At 45.4% G+C, this 27,979-nt stretch overlaps 1 protein-coding gene across 4 annotated transcripts in view; it reads right to left on the minus strand.

Moving 5' to 3' along the window:
- SLC7A10 (solute carrier family 7 member 10) overlaps window positions 1–27,979 on the minus strand; it is a 196,524-nt gene that overhangs the window by 156,008 nt on the left and 12,537 nt on the right. Inside the window, exon 1 of one of the 4 annotated variants that reach the window (XM_056525783.1) lies at window positions 5,499–5,620. The exons of the other annotated variants lie outside the window; for them this stretch is intronic. The gene's annotated coding sequence lies outside the window, so the exon portion shown is untranslated. Of the gene's footprint in view, window positions 1–5,498; window positions 5,621–27,979 lie in introns of those variants that run through there. 4 annotated transcript variants of the gene reach the window in all.

Raw genomic sequence — 27,979 nt, forward strand, 5'->3', positions numbered from 1 at the left:
TATCTCCTGGTGATTGTGTCAATCCGGCTTGCAAGCCACACCCCATCTCACAAAGACATGCCCATTCCTTTTATTATCTACCCTTTTTGTGCATCGGTCTGGCTTACAAATCACACCCAGTCCCAAAAAGCTACATCCCCTTCAATTTTCAGCATACAATATATTCATCACACAGCCATCTCACCTGAGGACAGGATATGAGGATGGAACATAAGGACGGGATATGAGGACAGGATATGAGGTTGAAATAGGAGGACGGGAAATGAGGTAGAGATAGGAGGTTGGGATATGAGGACGGGAAAGGAGGTCGGTATAGGAGGTCGGCATAAGAGGTCGAGATATGAGGATGGGATATGAGGTCGGGATATGAGGATGGGATATAAGGTCAGGATATGAGGTCGGGATATGAAGACGGGATGTGAGGACGGGATATGAGGTTGGGATAGGAGGTCGAGATAGGAGGACAGGAAATTAGGTCAAGATAGGAGGTCGGAATATGAGAACGGGATATGAGGTCGGGATAGGTCGGGATATGAGGTCAGGATAGGAGGTCGAGATATGAGGTCAGTATATGAGGACGGGATATGAGGACAGGATGTGAGGTTGAGATAGGAGGACGAGATAGGAGGTCAAGATAGGAGGTTGGAATATGAGGACGGGATATGAGGTCGGGATAGGAGGTCGGGATAGGAGGTCAGGATAGGAGGTCGAGATATGAGGTCAGTATATGAGGACGGGATATGAGGACAGGATGGGAGGTTAAGATAGGAGGACGATATAGGAGGTCGGGATATGAGGCCGGGATAGGAAGTCAGGATATGAGGTCAAGATAGGAGGATGGGATAAGAGGTCAGGATATGCAGACGGGATATGAGGATGGGATAGGAGGATGGGATATGAGGTCGGGCTATGATGTCGAGATATGAAGACAGGATATGAGGTCGGGATATGAGGACTGGATATGAGGACGGGATATGACAAGAATATATGGGGATGGCATATGAAGTCAAAAGCTTCCTCCTTTGTTGATTTTCCTCCCCAACAAGTGTTAGGAAGGAAAAACCGAGCAACGCCGGGTACTCAGCTAGTTAAATAATAAATAAATACAGTTAAGAGGTAATTGTGTAAGCAACAATATTGCAATAGTGCAACAAGGATAATGCCAATCGGCTGATACCTAGATTTAAGATGTTCAAGATGTCATGCTCTCAACGCGTTTCCATTCCTCGTTTCATCAGGAGAGCGATAAATGTAAGAGATGATAAGCGCTCCATCAGGTATCAGCTATGCCTCTGATATGAACAGGAAGTCCACCGCAGCTGTAAGAGTGATCGCCGGGCTTGTTTATCTGCGGCGTAAAACGCACGCCACCCAGCCTCATTGGCTGGCAGTGGACCGCATTCATCTACTCCTCACAAGGTAGCAGAACCAAGGTAGCCTCCCAGCGCCTGCGTACTGGTAGCGCAATCAAACACAGATCAAGAGCGCAATGCCCTGGTGGCACCTGCGCAGTAGAAGTGCTCGCATACTTTGATTCAAAATCAAATGGGCACTGTTAGTTATAAAAACTTTTTAATATGTTGTACATTTTGGCAAAACAATAGTTTTTCTAATATACTTCTTTTAAAAAATTTCACATTTTATTAAAGAAAACGAATAAAATCACATTTAAAATCACATTTTTTTCCTCAGCCAAGTGTCAAGAAGGTGGGGCCATGTTGCGCAAATGCCATAGCCTGGGATTGCCTCCTCATTTGTCCTCACTTCCTAATTAGATATTAAAACTTTTTATATGTTGTACATCTTGGCAAAACAATAGTTTTTCTAATATACTTCTTTAAAAAATTTTATTAAAGAAAACTGCCTTTGAAAATCCCACCATTAACCCCTTCAGGACGGAGCCCATTTTGGCCTTAAGGACCGGAGCGTTTTTTGCACATCTGACCACTGTCACTTTAAACATTAATAACTCTGGGATGCTTTTAGTTATCATTCTGATTCCGAGATTGTTTTTCGTGACATATTCTACTTTAACATAGTGGTAAATTTTTGTCGATACTTGCATCCTTTCTTGGTGAAAAATCCGTAAATTAGATGAAAAAATTAGAAAATTTTGCATTTTTCTAACTTTGAAGCTCTCTGCTTGTAAGGAAAATGGATATTCCAAATACTTTTTTTTTATTTTATTCACATATACAATATGTCTACTTTATGTTTGCATCATAAAATTTATGTGTTTTTACTTTTGGAAGACACCAGAGGGCTTCAACGGTCAGCAGCAATTTTCCGATTTTTCACAAAATTTTCAAACTCAGTATTTTTCAGGGACCAGTTCAGGTTTGAAGTGGATTTGAAGGGTCTTCATATTAGAAATACCTCATAAATGACCCCATTATAAAAACTACACCCCCCAAAGTATTCAAAATGATATTCAGTAAGTGTTTTAACCCTTTAGGTGTTTCACACGAATAGCAGCAAAGTGAAGGAGAAAATTCACAATCTTCATTTTTTTACACTCACATGTTCTTGTAGACCCATTTTTTTTATTTTTACAAGGGGTAAAAGGACAAAATTTTTACTTGTATTTGTAGCCCAATTTCTCTTGAGTAAGGACATACCTCATATGTCTATGTAAAGTGTTCGGCGGGCGCAGTAGAGGGCTCAGAAGCAAAGGAGCGACAAGGGGATTTTGGAGAGTACGTTTTTCTGGAATGGTTTTTGGGGGGCATGTTGCATTTAGGAAGCCCTTATGGTGCCAGAACAGCAAAAAAAAAACACATGGCATACCATTTTGGAAACTAGACCCCTCGGGGAATGTAACATGGGATAAAGTGAACCTTAATACCCCACAGGTGTTTCACAACTTTTGCAAATGTCAAAAAAAAAAAAAATTTTTACCTAAAATGCTTGTTTTCCCAAAAATTTTTAATTTTTAAAAAGGGTAATAGCAGAAAATACCCCTAAAAATTTGAAGCCCAATTTCTCCTGATTCAGAAAACACCCCATATGGGGGTGAAAAGTGCTCTGCTGGCGCACTACAGGTCTCGGAAGAGAAGGAGTCACATTTGGCTTTTTTCTCTGGGGGCATGCCGCATTTAGGAAGCCCCTATGGTGCCAGGACAGCAAAAAAAAACCCACATGGCATACCATTTTGGAAACTAGACCCCTCGGGGAACGTAACAAGGGGTTAAGTGAACCTTTATACCCCACAGGTGTTTCACGACTTTTGCATATGTAAAAAAAAATTATTTTTTTAACCTAAAATGCTTGTTTTCCCAAAAATTTTACATTTTTAAATAGGGTAAAAGCAGAAAATACCCCCCAAAATTTGTAACACAATTTCTCCCGAGTACAGCGATACCCCATATGTGACCCTAAACTGTTGCCTTGAAATACGACAGGGCTCCAAAGTGAGAGCGCCATGCGCATTTGAGGCCTAAATTAGGGATTTGCATAGGGGTGGACATAGGGGAATTCTACGCCAGTGATTCCCAAACAGGGTGCCTTCAGCTGTTGCAAAACTCCCAGCATGCCTGGACAGTCAACGGCTGTCCGACAATACTGGGAGTTGTTTTGCAACAGCTGGAGGCTCCGTTCTGGAAACAGTGGCGTACCAGACGTTTTTCATTTTTATTGGGGAGGGGAGGTGGGCTGTGTAGGGGTATGTGTATATGTAGTGTTTTTTACTTTTTATTTTATTTTTTGTGTTAGTGTAGTGTAGTGTTTTTAGGGTACAGTCGCACGGGTGGGGGTTCACAGTAGTTTCTCTCTGGCAGTTTGAGTTGCAGCAGAAAGTTTGCGGCAGCTCAAACTTGCAGCCAGATACTTACTGTAATCCTCCGCCCATGTGAGTGTACCCTGTACGTTCACATTGGGGGGGGGGGGGGACGGACGGACATCCAGCTGTTGCATAACTACAACTCCCAGCATGCCCGTTGGCTGTCGGTGACTGCTGAGAGTTGTAGTTTTGCAACAACTGTAGGTACACTGGTTATGTATCACTGAGTTTGTGACCCAACTCAGTGTTTCACAACCAGTGTGCCTCCAGCTGTTGCAAAACTACAACTCCCAGCATGTACGGTGCATGGTGTACGGTGACTGCTGAGTTGTAGTTTGCAACAGCTGGAGGCACACCGGTCGTGAAACACTGAGTTAGGTAAAAAAAAACTGAGTTTCACAATCAGTGTGCCTTCAGCTGTTGCAAAACTACAACTCTCAGCAGTCTCCGACAGCCAACGGGCATGCTGGGAGTTGTAGTTATGCAACCAGCAGATGCACCACTACAACTCCCAGCATGCACTTTAGCTGTTTGTGCAAGCTGGGAGTTGTAGTTATACAACAGCTGAAGGTACACTTTTCCATAGAAAACATGTGCCTCCAGCTGTTGCAAAACCATAAGTCCCAGCATGCCCATAAGGGAATGCTGGGAGTTGTGGTTGTTTGCCTCCTGCGGTTGCATAACTACAGCTCCCAGCATGCCCTTTTTGCATGCTGGGAGCTGTTGCTAAGCAACAGCAGGAGGCTGTCATTCACCTCCAACGATCCAGCGCATGGTGTCAGTCCCACCGCCGCCGCTGCTCTTGGGGCCCCGATCCCAACATTGACGCCGGGGATCGGGGTCCCCAGCACCCGGTGTGCACATCCCGCACCCGCTCACGTCCTCCGGAAGAGGGGCGGAGCGGGTGCGGGAGTGACACCCGCAGCAGCTGCCCTGATTGGTCGGCCGGTAATCCGGCCGACGAATCAGCGCGATCGTGAGGGGGCACCAGTGCCACCTCACCCCTGCAGGCTCTGGCTGTTCGGGGCTGTCAGAGACAGCCCCCAACAGCCAGTAATTCCGGGTCACCGGGTCACTGGAGACCCGATTGACCCGGAATCGCCGCAGATCGCTGGACTGAATTGTCCAGCGATCTGCGGCGATCGCCAACATGGGGAGGCATAATGACCCCCCTGGGATATATGCCGGAATGCCTGCTGAATGATTTCAGCAGGCATCCGGCTCCGGTCCCCAACCGGCTAGCGGTGGGGGCCGGAATTCCCACGGGCGTATGGATACGCCCAACGTCCTTAAGGACTCGGGATGCAGGGCGTATCCATACGCCCTATGTCCTGAAGAGGTTAAGGGTCCCCATAACTACTGGGACAATTATGAGTCCCACAGCAGCATAAGTGTGTCCAAGGGTCATGGACATTAGATGGCTGATTGACAAGGCTGCAGGAGGAACATAGCTTGCAGCAACACTGCTGTAACCAAACATGTGCATCCAGCTGTTGCAAAACTACAACTCCAAGCATGCCTGGACAGTCAGCTGTAGGCACACAGCTGAAGGCAACATTGCTGCATAAAAGAGTTATCCAAACACTGTACCTCCAATTATTCGAAGTCCCAACATAACAGGACTGGCAAAGGATGATAAACATGAATGACATAGGAAATCACTGTACTTTTAGCACTAAACATTTGCACTAATTTAGGAAGATGTAAGTTATACACTTACCATTTTATCTTTGGTGGTAGAATACCGGCAATATCCAAGAATCATTGTGTGTGTGTGTGTGTACAGCATAAAACCAGAGCGGAAAGGGTTACAGAGCAGGGCTGCCAGGCTCATTCCCAAAAGCAGTGAGTCAGCTGGGGGAGGAATCACAGTGCAGGCAAGAGATGGACATGCCCCCTCCCCTTGGGACGATGGAAAAGACATTGAGCAGCTGTAATGTGCTATTTTTTTGTGAAATATCGCTGATAGATACACAAATAATATAGAACAGTTTTTTTTGTGGGATCTGACAAGTACCATATATACTCGAGTATAAGCAGAGTTTTTCAGCACGATTTTCAGCACGGCTTATACTCGAGTGAACTCTCCGCCTGTCAATCCCTTCATCAGTGGTCTTCAACCTGCGGACCTCCAGATGTTGCAAAACTACAACTCCCAGCTTTTGAAACCTCTGGAGGTCCACAGGTTGAAGACCACTGCGTCCTTTGTAATCATCCAGCCCCCCTTTTTGTTTTGTACTCACCTCCCCTCGGCGCAGGCCCGTCGCTACAGGACAGGCAAACCAAGCAATTGCTTGGGGCCCCGAGCTGGCTGGGGGCCCCCGAGCACAGCCAGTGCCTGCCCGTCCTGTAGCGATTAACAATCCTGCTCTTGGAGTTTGTGCTCCGGGCCCCAGGCACCCAAACAAGAGGGCCCCCGAATGTCTGACATGGTTTTAAAATAAACCAATTTGCAGCTTTGGAGTTCTTCTCACCTCACCACAATCAGGCTCCCCCCACCCCCGCTGCACTTGGTATCTTCCCTCAGCCCGGACTCTTCTCTCAGCCTTCAGCCGTCTGAGCAGGGGGAGGGGGGAGGAGAGAGCACAGAGCTGTGAGGAAAGGAGACCGCAGAGGCTGTACAACATGGGGCCTGATTAACGTAGGTGTCCCTGCATGTATATGTGTATAAGCATGTGTGTGTGGATATATATGTGTGTACATATGTGTATGTCTATGTACTGTGCCTGTGTGTGTTACTACTGTGGATGACTATATGCAAAGTGCATGTGTGTATCTATACCAGTGTTTCCCAACCAGGGTGCCTCCAGTTGTTGCAAAACTACTACTCCCAGCATGCCCAGACAGCCAAAGGCTGGGAGTTGTAGTTTTGCAACCACTGTAGGAATCCTGGTTGGGAAACACTGATCTATTCTGTGTGTATCTATCTGTGTGTATGAAGCATGTATAGTATGTAATGTGTACAGTATGTGTGTGTATGATGCATGTACAGCATGTAATGTGTACAGTATGTGTGTGTATGTATGATGCATGTACAGTATGTAATGTGTACAGTATGTGTGTGTGTATGGTGCATGTACAGTATGTAATGTGTACAGTGTATGTGTGTGTATGATGCATGTACAGTATGTAATGTGTACAGTGTGTTGTGTGTATGAAGCTTGTACAGTATGCAATGTGTACAGTATGTGTGTATGATGCATGTACAGTATGTAATGTGTACAGTATGTTGTGTGTGTATGATGCATATACAGTATGTAATGTGTACAGTGTGTGTGTGTATGATGCATGTACAGTATGTAATGTGTACAGTGTGTGTGTGTGTATGAAGCATGTACAGTATGTAATGTGTACAGTGTGTTGTGTGTATGAAGCATGTACAGTATGTAATGTGTACAGTATGTGTGTGTATGATGCATGTACAGTATGTAATATGTACAGTATGTTGTGTGTGTATGATGCATGCACAGTATGTAATGTGTACAGTGTGTGTGTGTGTATGATGCATGTACAGTATGTAATGTGTACAGTGTGTGTGTATGATGCATGTACAGTATGTAATGTGTACAGTGTGTGTGTGTGTGTATAATGCATGTACAGTATGTGTGTGTATGATGCATGTACAGTATGTAATGTGTACAGTGTGTGTGTGTATGATGCATGTACAGTATGTAATGTGTACAGTATGTGTGTGTGTATGATGCATGTACAGTATGTAATGTGTACAGTGCGTTGTGTGTGTATGAAGCATGCAAGTAAAGTATGTAATGTGTACAGTATGTTGTTTGTAGGATGCATGTACAGTATGTAATGTGTACAGTGTGTTGTGTTTGTATGAAGCATGCATGTACAGTATGTAATGTGTACAGTGTGTTGTGTGTATGAAGCATGCATGTACAGTATGTAATGTGTATTGTGTGTGTATATAATGCATGCAGTGGCAGATCCGTGCGTGCGCCCATTGGAAAGTAACGCGGAGGAGCGGAGCAGCGAACAGGACATGCGCTGGCCAGCATGGTAAGTGACCAGCGGCACATCAGCTTCAGTGCACTGACCACCGCTCCTCCAGTCCCGGGACCTACTGCTATGGTGGCCGGACAAAAGGAGCAGTGGTCAGAACACTGAAGTAGGGCAGTAAACAGGCATACAGCCTCCGGCCATACACTGTATGGCTGGAGGCTGGATGTCTGTGGGGGAACATACTACACCTAATGTGGGGGGACTATACTGCACCTAATGTGGGGTAAACAATACTGCCAACCTAATGTGGAGAACTATATTGCATCTAATGTGGAGAACTATACTGCACCTAATGTGGGGGACTATACTAATGTGGAGAACTATACTGCACCTAATGTGGGGAACTATACTGCACCTAATGTGGAGAACTATACTGCATCTAATGTGGGGAGAACTATACTGCCTAATGTGGGGGAACTATACTGCACCTAATGTGGGGGAACACTGCTAGCCTAATGTGGGGAGAACTCTGCTGCACCTAACGTGGGGGGAACTGTGCCACACCTAAAGTGGGGGGAACTGTGCCGCACCTAACGTGGGGGGAACTGTGCTGCACCTAACGTGGGGGGGAAATGTGCCGCACCTAACGTGGGGGGAACTGTGCTGCACCTAACGTGGGGGGGAAATGTGCCGCACCTAACGTGGGGGGGAACTGTGCCGCACCTAACGTGGGGGGGACTGTGCCGCACCTAACGTGGGGGAACTGTGCTGCACCTAATGTTGGGGCCTCGTATAGACGTTCGCTCACGTCGTGCTCCCAGCATTCAAGGGCCGGCGTTACTACATCCTGACGCCGGCCCTAGAGTGTCACGTGCGTGAACATCAAGGGGGGGGGGGCATCCATGTCCATTTTGCTTGGGGCCCCCAAATTCCATCAAACGGCCCTGCCTGGTTCGGGCCATCTATGCTGCAGGGACCATCCGGTGGGGAGGATTAGTCGTTGCGGGCTGTCCATTTTCACCGGGGGGGGGCTCTTCTCCGCGCTTCGGGCCTGGCCCCGGACTAGTGACGTTGCCTTGACGACGTACAGGGACGTTCATGCGCAACATCCCTGTACATCGTCGTCAAGGCAACATCACTATTCCGGGCCCGAAGTGCGGAGAAGAGGCCCCCCCGGTGAAAATGGACAGCCCGCATCGACTAATCCTACGCACCGGATGGCCCCTGCAGCATAGATGACCCGGACGAGCTCACCCTAACTTCCCGCCGAGGGGAGGTGAGTACAAAACAAAAGGGGGGGGGGGGGCTGGATGATTACGAAGGACGCAGTGGTCTTCAACCTGCGGACCTTAAATACAGAGGGATGAAACATATGGTACCTTAAATCGAAAATATTCCAAAAACTGATATACAGTGTATATCATAAGATGATACTAAACAGATAATGGAACCAAAAATGCACATTTGTGTGCCAGTTTACAGGATTCTGCAGAACAGCTACAAATTGACCAAAATATAGATTATAGGGATTCTGAGAAAATAAGAAGAGGTTTAAAAGGGAGGGTGGAGGAAGAAGGAGGGGTCAGATGAAACACCCAAATGATAGGGCCTCATTCAGGCCAAAGGGGGAAAAAGAACGCATCCTTTAGATCCATCTTAGTTCCCTCATTGATTGCTGTACAGTCTCAATTGCTATGAATTTAAAGATGTTCATATGGCCTAGATGTTTATCATGTATGTGTCTAGCTATAGGGGTGTTATGGTGATGCCTTACATCACCTAGATGTTCCCCAATTCTCCTTCTTAATTCTCTGAAGGTTTTACCAATGTAATCGATAGGGCAAGAACACTGACAGAGATAAATCAGTCCTCTTGTACAGTCGGCTAACACTTTGGAGTAAGATTTCTCCAGTGTTGGAACTCCTACAACTGTTTGTCCGCATGCAAAATTACCCACAGTGAATATCTGTAGCCATGTACCTGTTGGTTTTGCTCTGGAATAGTGGCTGTGCTCCAATCTGTTCTGAAAGCTTCTGTCTTTACGGTAAATCAATAGTGGACGTTGCTAAACCACCTCATTTATATGTAGGTCAGCCTGTAAAATATTCCAGTGCTTGGCAATGATTTCATAGACGATTGGTGCCTTGTCATCGTATGTGCTGACGATTCTCATTTTGCCATCTGTTGGTGGTTTTTCAGTGGGAATCAAAAGATGACTCCTTTGGAGTGATCTGGAGTGTTTGAAGGCAGACCTCAGACAGTTATCAGGGCATCCCCTTGCCTGAAAGCAATTACAAAGTGTTTTGGCATTTAAAAAAAAATCAAGTATATACTGTCCATTCGGCATCCATTTTTTTAAAGGATATAGGGTTATAGCTTCTCCAGTAAAGTAAAGAGTTAGTTGCCGTATGTTTCCTGTACAGAGTCGTGGAAAGAATTCCATGTTCATCTTTTGCGACTCTAATATCCAGAAATGACAATTCTCGCTCATTGATTTCATAGGTGAAGACCTATGAAGTTGTTGTTGAGAACACCCATTAGGTCATTAAATTCCTCTCTGGAGAGGATGTCATCTATATACCTAATCTACAGTGAGATTTTAGACAACCATTGTCTTTCATCAGGGGGTAACACCACAGTGTCCTCCCACCAGCCTAGGGGGAGGTTTTCATATGTGGTGGCATAAGGGCTCCCCATGGCAGTCCCCCTAAGTTTGTTGACGGTCAAACCAGAAAAAAGTTATGTGTGAGGATAAAATGGAGGAGTGAAAATACAAAATTGTTATGAGCTGTATAATGGGGGATGGGGCTGTAAAGAGATTACACATCAATGCTTGCAAGCAATTTGGAACTCTCTACAGGAACCTCCTCAGTACGATGCAAGAAATCGGTTGTGTCCCTAAAAATTTCTGTAAAATTTTATCCACATAGACACTAATCCCCTGAGTGAGGGAGTTAACCCCAGATACAATAGGTCTACCTTTAAAGGGTTAGTCCCTTTGCGAATTTGCTTTGCTGTCATTGGGGTTTTGGAGTATAAAAAATTAAACTCCTGATTATCTGTTATATGATTTTCCTTGGCTTCACTGAGTAGTTTAAAGAGTTCTCTCAGAAAAATGCAGTCAGATTATTGTCTAGAATTCTGTAGCTGGTAGAGTTTTGTAAAATATCAAGGCACATACGATGGACTCAGTCCAGGTTCACTTTAACTTTCTTGCATAAGGTCCCTGAGAAGTTCAACTGTTGCAAGTTGGTCCTCTGGGATACCCAATTCCAGACACTGTTGTCTATTGTGAAATTTGAAAAAACTGTGCCATTTCAACTTCTGACAAAAAAGATTTAAATCTTTTACCCATTCAAAGGTGTTGAATCTAGTTACTGGCACAAATGCCAATCCTTTTTAAGGACTGAAAGTTCCCAATCAGTTAGATCTTTAGAGGACATATTAATTACTTCCAGATCATTCTTGGAACAGTTCATTGTCTTCATGATTCTGAGTCCGACCCCGGTAACATGTTCGAAAGGGAGAGGGGGATTGGGAGCTCCCTCCTAAAAAAGGAGGAAGAACAGAGGAGGAGGATTGTCCAGATTCTCCAGAGTAGACATTTCCCCCTTCCGTATTTGATGGATTTTCATCCGTTTGTTGAGGGAGGAGGCACAAGCACTGGAGGATTCGGAAAAGGATGATATCTGGCTGTAACTGGCAGGGGCGGGGTTTCTGTAGCTTAACTTGCACTGACGTCAGTGCCGCCCGTCCGCAGTGCCACCCGCTTATGAATATTCATCCCCCCTCCCTCCAGCTCTCTCTCTCTTTGCCGCTCCTAACTGGAGGGAGTGGGGATGAATATTCATAAGCGGGCGGCGCTGCGGAAGGGCGGGGCTACAGAAACCCCTCCTGTGCCAGTTACAGACAGATTTACAGGTATAATAAAACTAAGATTACGGGCGAATGGCCAGGCGGATCCGGCCAAGGTAGAGATCATAGGAATCAGCGTCTCCCGCACTATCCATCAGTACCTGTGGTTAGTGCGGGAGCAAACATGTGACAGTTTTACTTTAAACCATCAAATAAAGGTGGAATTTAGTGATTATGGATCATGAACCATACCGTAGTATGTACCTTGATATTTTACAAAACTCTACCAGCTACAGAATTCTAGACAACGATTCGACTGCAATTTTTCAGAGACAACTCTTTCAACTACTTAGTGAAACCAAGGAAAATCATCTAATAGATAATCAGGAGCTTAATTATTTATACTCCAAAACCTCAAATGACAGCAACTTTTCATGGGCTACCAAAAATTTGCAAAGAGACTAACCCTTTGAAAGGTAGACCCATTGTATTTGGAGTTAACTCCCTCACTCAATGGATAAGTGTCTATGTCTATCAAATTTTACAAAAATTTGTAACACCTCTACTGTCATATGTTAGGGACACAACTGATTTCTTGCATCGTATTAAATGGGTACTCCACTGGCCAGCGTTCGGAACATAAGGGTTCCAAACGCTGTGCGCATGCTGCTGGGATCGGCCACGCCCCCTCGTGACGCAACGCCCTTCCCCTTAATGCAAGTCTATGGGAGTGGGCGTACCGGCCGTCATGCACCCTCCCATAGACTTGCATTAAGGGGATGGGGCGTCACGAGGGGTTGCGTCGACCCCTGCACTGTGGCACATAGCGTTCGGAATTAAATGTTCTGAATGCTGGCCAGTGGAGTACACCTTTAAGGTGGTTCCTGGAATCTCTTTACAGCTCCATCCCCCATGAGAAGGGGATCCAAGCTGTACAGTATTTTTTAGGTATGAGAGAGAGAGCTCATAACAATTTTTTACCCACTGAAAAACCACCAACAGATGGCAAAATGAGAATCATCAGCACATGCCATGACAGTGCACCAGTTTTCTATGAAATCATTGCCAAACACTGTAATATTTTACAGGCTCACCAACATATAAATGAGGTTTTTCTGAATGTCCAATAATTACTTACTGTAAAGACCGAAGCCTTAAGGACAGATTGGTGCACAGCCACTACTCCAGACCGAAACCAACAGGAACATGGTTACAGAAATTCACTGTGGGTAATTTTGCATGCGGTTCCTCTGTGGCTTGCCCGTTCATGTGACAAACAGTTGGAGGAGTTCCAACATTGGAGAAATCTTTTACTCCAAAGTGTTGACCAGCTGCAATCGATTACATCGGTAAAACTTTCAGAGAATTAAGAAGAATTGGGGAACATGTAGGTGATGTAAGGAGTCACCGTAACACCCCTTTAGCTAGACACATACACGATGAACATCTAGGCGATGTGAATGTCTTGAAATTCATAGTAATTGAGACTGTACAGCAATCAATGAGGGGTGGAGATTACAACAGGGTACTACTCCAGGAGGAACTCAGATGGATCTAGAGGATATATTCTTTTTCCCCCTTTGGCATGAATGAGGCCCTATCATTTGGGTGTTTCATTTGAGCCCTCTTTCTCTCGCCCCCTCCCTTTTAAACCTCTTCTTACTTTTATCAGAATCCCTATAATCTGTATTTTGGTCAATTTGGAGCTATTCTGAGGAATCCGGTAAACCGGCACACAAATGTGCATTTTTGGTTCCACTATCTGTTTATTATCGCAGTGTATCATCTTATGATATTTAATGGTACACTGTATATCATTTTTAGGATTATTTTTCACTTAGGGTACCATATATTTAATTCCTCTGTATTTATCTACATTTATTATCTATTCTGTACCCACTCATATGTACTTCATGTATATTTTTCTCTGTCTTGCGAGCACTTCCACTACGCAGGCGCCATGGGGACACTGTTTTTGTGTTTGATTGTACTATCAGTATGTAGGCGCTGGGAGACTACGTACAGTGGGGATCAAAAGTTAGGACACCCCACGTAAACATTTGTATTAATGTGAATAAAGAAGCCAAGGAAAGATGGAAAAATCTCCAAAAGGCATCAAATTACAGATTAGACATTGTTATGATATGTCAACAAAAGTTAGATTTTATTTCCATCATTTACATTTTCAAAATAACACAAAACAAAAAAATGGCATCTGCAAAAGTTTGGGCACCCTGCAGAATTTATAGCATGCACTGCCCCCTTTGCAAAGCTGAGACCTGCCAGTGTCATTGATTGTTCTCAATCATCTTCTGGATAGACCAGGTGATGTCAATCTCAAAGGTTTTAAATGCCCAGACTCATCTGACCTTACCCCAACAATCAGCACCAATAAGCAGTTGTCTAGAAATCTGAAACTGAAAATAGTTGAGGCTCACAAAGCTGGAGAAGGCTATAAGAAGATAGCAAAATGTTTTCATATGTCAATATCCTCTGTTCGGAATGTAATTAAGAAATGGCAGTCATCAGGAACAGTGGAAGTTAAAGCAAGATCTGGAAGACCAAGAAAAATATCAGACAGAACAGCTCGCAGGATTGTGAGAAAAACTATTCAAAACCCACGTTTGACTGCACAATCCCTCCAGAAAGATCTGGCAGACACTGGAGTTGTGGTTCACTATTCCACTATAAAGAGATATTTGTACAAATATGGTCTTCATGGAAGAGTCATCAGAAGAAAACCTCTTCTATGTCCTCACCATAAAAATCAGCGTTTGAACTTTGCAAATGAACATATAGACAAGCCTGATGCATTTGCGTCTCACGTGTAACGCGGGGCTCTGAACGGGCGGAGCGTACCCACTCATATGTACTTCATGTATATTTTTCTCTGTCTTGCGAGCACTTCCACTACGCAGGCGCCATGGGGACACTGTTTTTGTGTTTGATTGTACTATCAGTATGTAGGCGCTGGGAGACTACGTACAGTGGGGATCAAAAGTTAGGACACCCCACGTAAACATTTGTATTAATGTGAATAAAGAAGCCAAGGAAAGATGGAAAAATCTCCAAAAGGCATCAAATTACAGATTAGACATTGTTATGATATGTCAACAAAAGTTAGATTTTATTTCCATCATTTACATTTTCAAAATAACACAAAACAAAAAAATGGCATCTGCAAAAGTTTGGGCACCCTGCAGAATTTATAGCATGCACTGCCCCCTTTGCAAAGCTGAGACCTGCCAGTGTCATTGATTGTTCTCAATCATCTTCTGGATAGACCAGGTGATGTCAATCTCAAAGGTTTTAAATGCCCAGACTCATCTGACCTTACCCCAACAATTATCACCAATAAGCAGTTGTCTAGAAATCTGAAACTGAAAATAGTTGAGGCTCACAAAGCTGGAGAAGGCTATAAGAAGATAGCAAAATGTTTTCATATGTCAATATCCTCTGTTCGGAATGTAATTAAGAAATGGCAGTCATCAGGAACAGTGGAAGTTAAAGCAAGATCTGGAAGACCAAGAAAAATATCAGACAGAACAGCTCGCAGGATTGTGAGAAAAACTATTCAAAACCCACGTTTGACTGCACAATCCCTCCAGAAAGATCTGGCAGACACTGGAGTTGTGGTTCACTATTCCACTATAAAGAGATATTTGTACAAATATGGTCTTCATGGAAGAGTCATCAGAAGAAAACCTCTTCTACGTCCTCACCATAAAAATCAGCGTTTGAACTTTGCAAATGAACATATAGACAAGCCTGATGCATTTTGGAAATAAGTTCTGTGGACTGATGAGGTTAAAATTGAACTTTTTGGCCGGAATGAGCAAAGGTACATTTGGAGAAGAAGGGGAACAGAATTTAATGAAAAGAACCTCTTTCCAACTGTTAAGCATGGGGGTGGATCAATCATGCTGTTACGCCGAGCGCTCCGGGTCCCCGCTCCTCCCCGGAGCGCTCGCTTCTCTCTCGCTACCGCAGCGCTCCGGGCAGCTCCACTGACCCGGTGCGCTGCGATACCGTCTCCAGCCGGGATGCGATTCGCGATGCGGGTGGCGCCCGCTCGCGATGCGCATCCCGGCTCCCGTACCTGACTCGCTCTCCGTCTGTCCTGTCCCGGCGCGCGCGGCCCCGCTCCCTAGGGCGCGCGCGCGCCGGGTCTCTGCGATTTAAAGGGCCACTGCGCCGCTGATTGGCGCAGTGGTTCCAATTAGTGTGTTCACCTGTGCACTCCCTATTTATACCTCACTTCCCCTTCACTCCCTCGCCGGATCTTGTTGCCATTGTGCCAGTGAAAGCGTTTCCTTGTGTGTTCCTAGCCTGTGTTCCAGACCTCCTGCCGTTGCCCCCGACTACGATCCTTGCTGCCTGCCCCGACCTTCTGCTACGTCCGACCTTGCTTCTGTCTACTCCCTTGTACCGCGCCTATCTTCAGCAGTCAGAGAGGTTGAGCCGTTGCTAGTGGATACGACCTGGTCACTACCGCCGCAGCAAGACCATCCCGCTTTGCGGCGGGCTCTGGTGAAAACCAGTAGTGACTTAGAACCGATCCACTAGCACGGTCCACGCCAATCCCTCTCTGGCACAGAGGATCCACTACCTGCCAGCCGGCATCGTGACACATGCTTTGGGTTTTTATTGCAGCCAATGGCACAGGGAACATCTCATGAGTAGAAGGAAAAATTGAGTCAATAAAATTTCAGCAAATTTTGGATGCTAACTTGATGCCATCTGTGAAAAAGCTGAAGTTAAAGAGAGGATGGCTTCTACAAATGGATAATGATCCTAAACACACCTCGAAATCCACAGGGGATTACATCAAGAGGCGTAAACTGAAGGTTTCACAATCTCCTGACCTCAACATAATTGAAAATCTGTGGATAGACCTTAAAAGAGCAGTGCGTGACAGACAGCCCAGAAATCTCAAAAACTGGAAGACTTTTGTAAGGAAGAATGGGCAAAGATACCTCAAACAAGAATTAAAAGACTCTTTGCTGGCTACAAAAAGCGTTTACAAGCTTTGATACTTGCCAAAGGGGGCAGTACAAGATATTAACTCTGCAGGGTGCCCAAACTTTTGCAGACAGCGTTTTTTGTTTTCTGTTATTTTGAAAGTGTAAATGATGGAAATAAAATCTAACTTTTGTTGACATATTATAAGAATGTCTAATCTGTAATTTGATGCCTTTTGGAGATTTTTCCATCTTTCCTTGGCTTCTTTATGTACATTAATACAAAGTTTTACCTGGGGTGCCCAAACTTTTGATCCCCACTGTATGTTCCGCTTCCTTGTTAGGAGTGGATGAATGCAGTCCACTGTCGGGTAATGAGGCTGGGTGGCGTGCGTTCCATGCACCATGTAAACAAGCCCGGCGATTACTCTAGCAGCCATGATCGACTTCCTGTTTGTATCAGAGTTAGAGCTGATACATGATGGCACGCTCACCATCCCTTACCTTTCTCGTTCTCCTGATGAAATGGGTACTGGAAAAGCGTTACGAGCATGACATCTTGTACATCTTAACCCCAAGTATCAGCCGATTGGCATTATCCTTGTTGCACTTGATTGTTAACATTGTTGCTCACACAATGATATCAATACTTTCCTGTTAACTGTATTTATTTAATATTTAATTATATATGTACTTTATGAGTGAGAGGGCTTATCTTCTATACATTTCTATCAGTCTTCTATAATCTTGCATTGGACCATCTATATGGGTTCAAGTTAAATACTTTTATTTCGGATTTAAAGGGGTATTCCAGGCAAAAAAAACTTTTTTTTTATATATCAACTGGCTCCAGAAAGTTAAACAGATTTGTAAATTACTTCTATTAAAAAATATTAATCCTTCCAATAGTTATTAGCTTCTGAAGTTTTCTGTCTAACTGCTCAATGATGATGTCACGTCACGGGAGCTGTGCATGATGGGAGAATATCCCTTGCATGATGGGAGAATATCCCCATAGGAGCTGGACAGCTCCCGGGACGTGAGTCATCAGAAAGCAGTTAGACAGAAAACAGCAACTCAAATTCAGAAGCTAATAACTATTGGAAGGATTAAGATTTTTTAATAGAAGTAATTTAAAAATTTGTACAAAAAGGAAAGTTGCAACAGCACTCTATGTCAGAAAATGGAGGCTCTTAGCGCACTTCTAGATCAAAAGGTGGTTTAATCAATGGCTGATCCAACATGTCACACAGTCATAGGCTATATGCACAGCAGAGGTGAGTTATCATGTTAGGGTCTCATCCGATATGAGGCCACCTCCGCGTGGTGGATGGGGGGGGGGGGGACACATTTTGATCAAAAAGTGCGCTAAGAGCCTCCATTTTTTGACAGAGTGCTGTTGCAACTTTCCTTTTTGTACATTTTGTATTTGCCACAGCAGCGGGCACCTGTGTATTAGGTTGTTGTGCTGGCTATTTTTCCTTTTGTTTTTACTTTGTAAGTTGGGGGGTGTGGCACTCTCTTTAGCCGTGCACCCCACCCCTCTCAGACTGGAGGTGGTTTAGTCAATGGCTGATCCAACATGTCACACAGTCAGAGGCTATATGCACAGCAGAGGTGAGTTATCATGTTAGGGTCCCATCCGATATGAGGCCACCTCCGCGTGGTGGATGGGGGGACACATTTTGATCAAAAAATGTGCTAAGAGCCTCCATTTTTTGACATAGAGTGCTGTTGCAACTTTCCTTTTTGTACATTTTGTATTTGTCACAGCAGCGGGCACCTGTGTATTAGGTTGTTGTGCTGGCTATTTTTCCTTTTGTTTTTACTAATTAAAAAATCTGTTTAACTTTCCCGAGCCAGTTGATATATAAAAAAATTTTTTTTGCCTGGAATACCCCTTTAATTGCAATATAGTTGTCACGATGCCGGCTGGCAGGAGGTGGATCCTCTGTGCCAGAGAGGGATTGGCGTGGACCGTGCTAGTGGACCGGTTCTAAGTCACTACTGGTGTTCACCAGAGCCCGCCGCAAAGCGGGATGGTCTTGCTGCGGCGGTAGTGACCAGGTCGTATCCACTAGCAACGGCTCAACCTCTCTGACTGCTGAAGATAGGCGCGGTACAAGGGAGTAGACAGAAGCAAGGTCGGACGTAGCAGAAGGTCGGGGCAGGCAGCAAGAATCGTAGTCAATAAGGCAATAGCAGGAGGTCAAATACACAGTAAGGACAAACACAGTAAACGCTTTCACTAGGCTCTAAGGCAACAAGATCCGGCAGGGGAGTGCAGGGGCAGTGATCAGATATAGTCTGGGAGCAGGTGGAAGCCAATTAAGCTAATTGGGCCAGGCACCAATCATTGGTGCACTGGCCCTTTAAGTCTCAGGGAGCTGGCGCGCGCGTGCCCTAGAGAGCGGAGCCGCGCGCGCCAGCACATGACAGCAGGGGACCGGGACGGGTAAGTGACCTGGGATTCGATTCGCGAGCGGGCGCGTCCCGCTGTGCGAATCGCATCCCCGACGGCCATGACAGTGCAGCGCTCCCGGTCAGCGGGACCGACCGGGGCGCTGCGGAGAGAGAGACGCCGTAAGCGCTCCGGGGAGGAGCGGGGACCCGGAGCGCTAGGCGTAACAGTACCCCCCCCCTTAGGTCTCCCCTTCTCTTTGTCCGGTAACTGCCTCCCCTGGGATGAGGACACCGGGAAAGAATGGAGGGTTTCCTCAACGGCAGGCAGTACAGCAGGAGTGGGAATGGGGAGGGAGGGCAGAGGGCGAGGCCTGGCACGGGGCAGTGTGACACCAGGACGGGGGCCATGAGGAGGCACCGAGGCTTGCCTGACTGGACTGGGAGGGGGGGAGAGGCACTTCTTATGGCAGGCAGAGTCCATAAAGACCTTAGGGAGACCGGTTACAGGGGGAACCACAGGGTCACGGCAGGGAGTACTGGGAACCGGTTTAAGGCAGTCCTTGAAACAAGAGGTACCCCAGCTCTTGATCTCCCCTGTGGACCAATCCAGGGTTGGGGAATGGTGTTGAAGCCAGGGTAGTCCAAGGAGAATTTCGGAAGTGCAATTAGAGAGGACCAAAAACTCAATTTTTTCGTGATGAGGTCCGATGCACATTAGGAGGGGCTCTGTGCGGTAACGCACGGTGCAATCCAACCTGACTCCGTTGACCGCGGAAATGTAGAGTGGCTTGACGAGACGGGTCACCGGGATGCGGAATTTATTCACCAAGGAATCCAGAATAAAATTCCCAGAATCACCAGAGTCCAGGCAGGCCACGGCTGAGAGGGAGGAGTTGGCTGAAGGAGAAATCCGTACGGGCACCGTGAGACGTGGAGAAGCCGACTTAGCATCAAGAGACGCCACACCCACGAGAGCTGGGTGCGAGCGTGCGTTTCCCAGACGTGGAGGACGGATAGGGCAATCCACCAAGAAATGTTCGGTACTGGCACAGTACAGACAAAGATTCTCTTCCCTACGGCGATTCCTCTCTTCCTGGGTCAGGCGAGACCGATCCACTTGCATGGCCTCCTCGGCGGGAGGCCTAGGCGTAGATTGCAATGGAGACTGTGGGAGAGGTGCCCAGAGATCTAAGTCTTTTTCCTGGCGGAGCTCTTGATGCCTCTCAGAAAAACGCATGTCAATGCGAGTGGCTAGATGAATGAGTTCATGCAGGTTAGCAGGAGTTTCTCGTGCGGCCAGAACATCTTTAATGTTGCTGGATAGGCCTTTTTTAAAGGTCGCGCAGAGGGCCTCATTATTCCAGGATAGTTCAGAAGCAAGAGTACGGAATTGTATGGCGTACTCGCCAACGGAAGAATTACCCTGGACCAGGTTCAGCAGGGCAGTCTCAGCAGAAGAGGCTCGGGCAGGTTCCTCAAAGACACTTCGAATTTCCGAGAAGAAGGAGTGTACAGAGGCAGTGACGGGGTCATCGCGGTCCCAGAGCGGTGTGGCCCATGACAGAGCTTTTCCAGACAGAAGGCTGACTACGAAAGCCACCTTAGACCTTTCAGTAGGAAACTGGTCCGACATCATCTCCAAGTGCAGGGAACATTGTGAAAGAAAGCCACGGCAAAACTTAGAGTCCCCATCAAATTTGTCCGGCAGGGACAAGCGGAGGCTAGGAGTGGCCACTCGCTGCGGAAGAGGTGCAGGAGCTGGCGGAGGAGATGGTTGTTGCTGCTGTAGCTGAGACTGAAATTGCTGTAGCTGTGACTGAAGCTGCTGTAGCTGCGACTGGAGTTGCTGTGTCATGGTGGTCAAGTACGACAGCTGGTGATCTTGTTGGGCGATCTGTCGGGCTTGCTGGGCGACCAGTGTAGTGAGGTCGGCGACAACTGGCAGAGGAACTTCAGCGGGATCCATGGCCGGATCTACTGTCACGATGCCGGCTGGCAGGAGGTGGATCCTCTGTGCCAGAGAGGGATTGGCGTGGACCGTGCTAGTGGACCGGTTCTAAGTCACTACTGGTGTTCACCAGAGCCCGCCGCAAAGCGGGATGGTCTTGCTGCGGCGGTAGTGACCAGGTCGTATCCACTAGCAATGGCTCAACCTCTCTGACTGCTGAAGATAGGCGCGGCACAAGGGAGTAGACAGAAGCAAGGTCGGACGTAGCAGAAGGTCGGGGCAGGCAGCAAGAATCGTAGTCAATAAGGCAATAGCAGGAGGTCAAATACACAGTAAGGACAAACACAGTAAACGCTTTCACTAGGCTCTAAGGCAACAAGATCCGGCAGGGGAGTGCAGGGGCAGTGATCAGATATAGTCTGGGAGCAGGTGGAAGCCAATTAAGCTAATTGGGCCAGGCACCAATCATTGGTGCACTGGCCCTTTAAGTCTCAGGGAGCTGGCGCGCGCGCCCTAGAGAGCGGAGCCGCGCGCGCCAGCACATGACAGCAGGGGACCGGGACGGGTAAGTGACCTGGGATGCGATTCGCGAGCGGGCGCGTCCCGCTGTGCGAATCGCATCCCCGACGGCCATGACAGTGCAGCGCTCCCGGTCAGCGGGACCGACCGGGGCGCTGCGGAGAGAGAGACGCCGTAAGCGCTCCGGGGAGGAGCAGGGACCCGGAGCGCTAGGCGTAACAATAGTAGTACTATGTGTGTCATAAGCTTTAACTCCTAATCATTTAAGTATCTTGTTGTGTTGTAGGAAGTGAATAGGGTAATGTCCTGGATAGATAGTAAGCTTATCACACTAGTTAGTTTATGATAGGGACTTCTAGATGAAATAGAGGTAGGTTCCAGTGCGGGGCCGTCCTTATAAGGGTATGTTCACACTGTGGAATTCCCACTGAATTCCGCTTACGGTATTCCACGGGAATTCCACAGAGTGAACACACCCTTATAAGGACGGCTCTAAGTGGAATTCCGCGCAGTGAACATTACCATCAGTGTGAATGGGTCTTCCGCGAGACCTGTTCACACTGAGGAATTGTCCACAGCTGAAATTGTTCCGCACAGAGAATGAACATGCAGAATTTGGACAAGTCCTGCAAATCTCGCAGGTGTTGATCATAGAAAAAGTTGCCTACCAGGGAACCAAGGAAGGAGCAATATTGCTCAAAGAAAATATACCGTATACACAGTATATAAAAGTACCGTATATAGTACATAAAGGTCTATGTAGAAAACAAAACATAATTATCACACTTCTGATAGATTCTGTTTAAATTTACCCTCTTATTACGCCTTATATCATGATCACAGTATCTGCTTACTGTTATTAGATTGGGTGAGTTTAAAGTGTCCCTGCTGTATCCAGTAATTGGATGTTATCCTTTTGCTCAAGTTAAAGCTGATCTGTAACAAGGCTAAAAACTGCCGAGCACATCCAATTACCGCTCTGAGCCCTGCTAGGGATAAAGCCTTAACTTTATAGAGGATATTAAATATGTGATTTAAATAAATGGAACCGCACATTGCTCCATATCACACTGTCTTCCTCCTTGCTCTGCCATTGTGCTATGAATTACTTATATATATAATATTTATAGATATAAGATTTAGTATGACCAAAAATAGCTATGCATTATGATCATTAAATGGGTACTCCAGTGGAGAACATTTTTTTAAAATCAACTGGTTTCAAAAAGTTAAACAGATTTGTAAATTACTTATATTAAAAAATCTTAAAGGGGTACTCCGGTGCTTAGACATCTTATCCCCTATCCAAAGGATAGGGGATAAGATGCCTGACCGCGGGGGGCCCCCGCTGCTGGGGACCCCCGTGATCTTGCACGTGGCACCCCGTTTGTAATCAGTCCCCAGAGCGTGTTCTCTCCGGGTCTGATTACGGGCGATCACAGGGCGGGTGGCGTGTGACATCACGCTTAGATGTCTAAGCACCGGAGTACCCCTTTAATGCTTTCAGTACTTATCACATGCGGCATACTATAGAGGCAATTCTTTTCTTTTTGGATTTCTGTCTGTCCACAGTGCTCTCTGCTAACACATCTGTCCATTTTAGGAACTGTCCAGAGCAGCATATGTTTGCTATGGGGATTTTCTCCTGCTCCGGACAGTTCCTGACATGGACAGAGGTGTCAGCAGAGAGCACTGTGGACAGACAGAAAAGAAATCCAAAAAGAAAAGAATTTCCTCTATAGTATGCCACATTTGATAAGTACTTAAAGGATTAAGATTTTTTAATAGCAGTAATTTACAAATCTGTTTAATTTTCTGGCACCAGTTGATTTAAAAAGAAAAGTTTTCCACCTGAGTACCCCTTTAGTATTACAATTATTATTTGTCCTTAAATTTGGTAGAATTAATAATGCATTACTTAAAGTGATAATTATCATGCATTGTGAATTGTGGTAGAAGCAATGTTTCCTTTTTTTTTTTTTTTTTCTAAAATAATTTATATTACATCCCGTATTATTCTCCAGGGCTGCATTTTAAATGTTGAGATTTTAGGCTCTTTTCACACCAGGTCAGTAAGTCCATTTACTGTATGCATCAAACAATCTTCCGTTGTTTACAGCAAACTCCCCCCATAGACCCCAATCACCCAATGGATGTCAGAAAGTGTCAATTTGGCCTCTGTTCATGTAGTTTCTGGCAGGGCTTGTGTGTTTTACTGCTGGATGGAATAGCATAGACCTCTGTACTGTACTTCTTAGCATGTACAGAATATAACTAAAACTATTTTTTTTCAGCCAAGGTAGTACTTAAAGATTTTAGTTCTGAAGCCTGCAGAATTGTCAACTCAGCTTTAAATAAAACTGCAGACTGTAACCAAGACATGGCATAAAGACATATGTATTTTTATATACTATATATTATATTGATATGTAAACTGTATTGTAAATGATACATATGCTTTTGTATCCTCACCTACTTGAAATATGGCTCCTTTCATTGACTTTATTTACCCACTGACTTCAATGGTGATCTTAAAATCTGCAGTTGTTTGCCCACAAATACAAGCTATCCTCTATCATCAAGCTAACTATCTGATCTTAGGGGGTCCGGCTGCTGGGACTCGCCTTGTAATCTCCAAAATGGGGAACTGATTCTCCACTGAGAAAGGAACGGTCTCCCTTTGAAAATGAAGCAGTGGTCCCATTGGCGCATGCTGCTCCATTCATTTACTATGGGGACTGCAAAAGATAGCTGAGTACAGCATTCAACTATATTCAGTGGGCTCCCATAGAGAATTAGGTGAGCAGCTGTGCACATGTATGACCACCGCTCTGTTCTCATGCAGACTACTCTGTACCCAGAGGAGACTCAGTTTCTTTTTTCCCGTTATGGAGATCATGGGAGGTCCCAGGTCCCAGCAGTCGGACCCCCCCCCCCCTTCCCCCCCAGATAGTTGGGGATAGGGATTAACTTATATTTGTGGGCAAACCATTTTAAACCCTTAAAGGGGTACTCCGCCCCTAGACATCTTATCCCCTATCCAAAGGATAGGGGATAAGATGTCAGATCGCCGTGGTGCTGCTGCTGGGGAGCCCCGGGATCTCCGCTGCGGCACTGCGTTATCATTACAGCACAGAGCGAGTTCGCTCTGTGCGTAATGACGGGCGATACAGGGGACGGAGCCGCGTGACATCATGGCTCCGCCCCTCATGACATCACGGCCCGTCTCCTTAATGCAAGTCTATGGCAGGGGGCGTGACGACCGCCGCACCCCCTCCCATAGACTTGTATTGAAAGGGGCGGGCCGTGACCTCACGAGGGGCGGAGCCGTGATGTAACGATGCTCCGGCCCCTGTATTGCGCGTCATTACGGGCAGAGCGAACTCGCTCTGTGCTGTAATGATAGCGAAGTGCCGCAGCAGGGATCCCGGGGCTCCCCAGCAGCGGCACTGAGGCGATCTGACATCTTATCCCCTATCCTTTGGATAGGGGATAAGATGTCTAGGAGCGGAGTACCCCTTTAAGGATCAGGCCAATTTTCGTTTTGCCCTTCCCTTTTTTTCCTTTTCGCCCTTTCATAGCTATAACTTTTATTTTTTATTTTTTTTTCCCATAACATATGCTTCAAGTTAGAAATGAAAATATTTGTGAGGTGCAATTGAAAAGAAAAATCAATTTAGCAAATTTGGGCTGGTTTATTTTTACGCCATTCACCGTGCGGTTAAACCAACATGTAATCTTGATACTTTAGGTCAGCACGGCTAAAGCAATACTCAATGTATATAATAAAAATTATAAATTTTTTTTTAGAAAATAAATATTTTCTGATCACTATAACTTTTTTATTTCCTTGTTCATGATCTGTAGTTTTAATTGGTACCATTATGGTATTGATTGGACTTTTTTTTTTATTGCTTTTTACTTCATTTTTTCTGGGGTATTATGTGATAAAAAAATGCTATTCTGGGATTTGGTATTTTTTTACATTTACGATGTTCACTGTATGGGATGAGTTATGTTATATTTTAACCCCTTAATGACACAGCCCATTTTGGCCTTAAAGGTGTACTCCAGGATGTAAAAGTTGTGTTTCAGACTGCTGAGCGGCAATGTGACATTTTCGGTTCCTGCACCAGGAACAGGACCAGTGCCGGGACGAAAACGTCACACTGCCGCTCAGCCTATCACTGGCCAAGCATGACTCACTGACCACCGGCAACCAGGAAGAGGATCGCGGCGGAGGCCGAAACAGGTTACCGGAGGCACCGGGGAGCGGCAGTAGGTATGTATCCCTTTATTTTTTTTTACTGACGGCAGTACTCCTTTAAGGACGCAGACAATTTCATTTTGGTATTTTCATTTTTTTCCTCCTCCTCGTCTTCTAAAAATTATAACTCTGAGGGCTTGTTTTTTGCACGACCAATTGTCCGTTGTAATGAAATTACTCATTATACCATAAAATGTATGGCAAACCTTAAAAAAATATAATTTGTGTGGGGAAATTTTGCAATTTTGGTAATTTTGGAAGGTTTTGTTTTCACACTGTACACTTTATGGTAAAAATGTCATGTTTTCTTTATTCTCTGGGTCAATACGATTAAAATGATAGCCATGGTTACACACTTTTCGATTTTTGTACTGCTTTCAAAAAATCTCCATCTTTTTTAACAAAAGTAGTATGTTTAAAATCACTTTGACCACCTATAACTTTCAAATTTTTTCGTGTTTGGGATATATTAGGGCTCATTATTTGTGCCGTGCTTTGTACTGCTTTCAAAAAATCTCCATCTTTTTTAACAAAAGTAGTATGTTTAAAATCACTTTGACCACCTATAACTTTCAAATTTTTTCGTGTTTGGGATATATTAGGGCTCATTATTTGTGCCGTGCTGTTATTGGTACCAATTTTGCGTATATTTAACTGTTTATTCGCTTTTTATAATTTTTTGGGGGAATGTGATGTGACAAAAAAGTAGCAATTTTGGATTTTTTTTTTATGTTTATGCCATTCTTCCTACAGGCTCATTAACATTGTATTTTGATAGTTCCGACTTTTACACATGCGGTGATACCAAATATGTTTATTCATTTTTCTTTTAGGCGTTTTTGGGGGTAAAATGGGAAAAAGGGACCATTTAAATTTTTATTGGGGGAGGGGCTTTTCAAATTTTTTAAAAACTTTTTTTTCCATAGGGGGCTATATATATATATATATATATATATATATATATAGCAATCATTAGATTGCTAATACTGTTCAGTGCTATGCATAGCACTGATCAGAATTATCGGCAATCTTCTTCTCTGATCTGCTCGATGTCAGACCAGAGAAGAAGATCCCGGGATGATGACCGGACCAGGTAGGGGACCTCCAGCCGCCATGCCGGAAAATTGGATCCCTGTGGCCATGCTGTGGGCGATCCGATCATCCTTTTAAACACCCACATTGCCGCAGATGCTGTGATCTGTATTGATCATGGAATCTGAGGGGTTAATGGTGGACAACAGTGCAATCACTAAAGTCCACCATTACCAGCGGGTCCCTGGCTGCTGATAGCAGCTGGGACCTGCTGTGCATGATGTGAGCACCGCTGCATTGCTCGCATCATGTACAAGACATAAATGTATGTCCTGATGCATTAAATACCTGGTCACCAGGACATACATTTATGTCCTGTGTCATTAAAGGGGTACTCCGGTGCTTACACATCTTATCCCCTATCCAAAGGATAGGGGATAAGATGCCTGATGGTGGGAGTCCCGCAGCTGGGGACGCCTGCAATCATGCACACGGCACCCAGTTTGTCATCATTCCCTGGAGCGTGTTCGCTCGGGGTCTGATTACGGTCGACCACAGAGCCGGCGGAGAGTGATGTCACGCCCCCGCCCCCGTTTGACATCATTCTCCGCCCCTCAATGCAAGCCTACGGGAGGGGGCATGATAGTTATTACGCCCCCTCCCGTAGGCTTGCATTGAGGGGCGGAGCATGACATCACACAGGGGCGGGGGCGTGACGTCACACGCCGCCGGCCCTGCGGTCGACCTTAATCAGACCCGGAGTGAACACGCTCCGGGGACTGATTATAAACAGGGTGCCGCGTGCATGATCGCGGGCGTCACCAGCTGCGGGACTCCTGCGATCAGGCATCTTATCCCCTATCCTTTGGATAGGGGATAAGATGTGTAAGCACCGGAGTACCCCTTTAAGGGGTTAATAGTTTGGACAATTAGGCATGCCACAATATCAAATATGTTTATTTTTAGTATTTTTACATATTTTTTATGTGGAAAATGGGAAAAGGGGGATGATTTTAACGTTTAATATTTTATTATATATATAATATATATATATATATATATATATATATATATATCCATAGAAAAAGACCGCAGCACACAAAAAAAGTATTTTTCAGAAAATGTATAGTGTTTATTCCATCCTCATACAACCAGTGCAACGTTTCCGTTGCCTCACGCCGCCTTTTTCAAGCATAACAAGTGACCCTACTAGACCACCAGGGTCCATTTAAATGTTAATTTAGATGCCACTGTAG

This window comes from Hyla sarda, chromosome 6, assembly GCF_029499605.1.
Source record: "Hyla sarda isolate aHylSar1 chromosome 6, aHylSar1.hap1, whole genome shotgun sequence".
Taxonomy (NCBI): Eukaryota; Metazoa; Chordata; class Amphibia; order Anura; family Hylidae; genus Hyla; species Hyla sarda.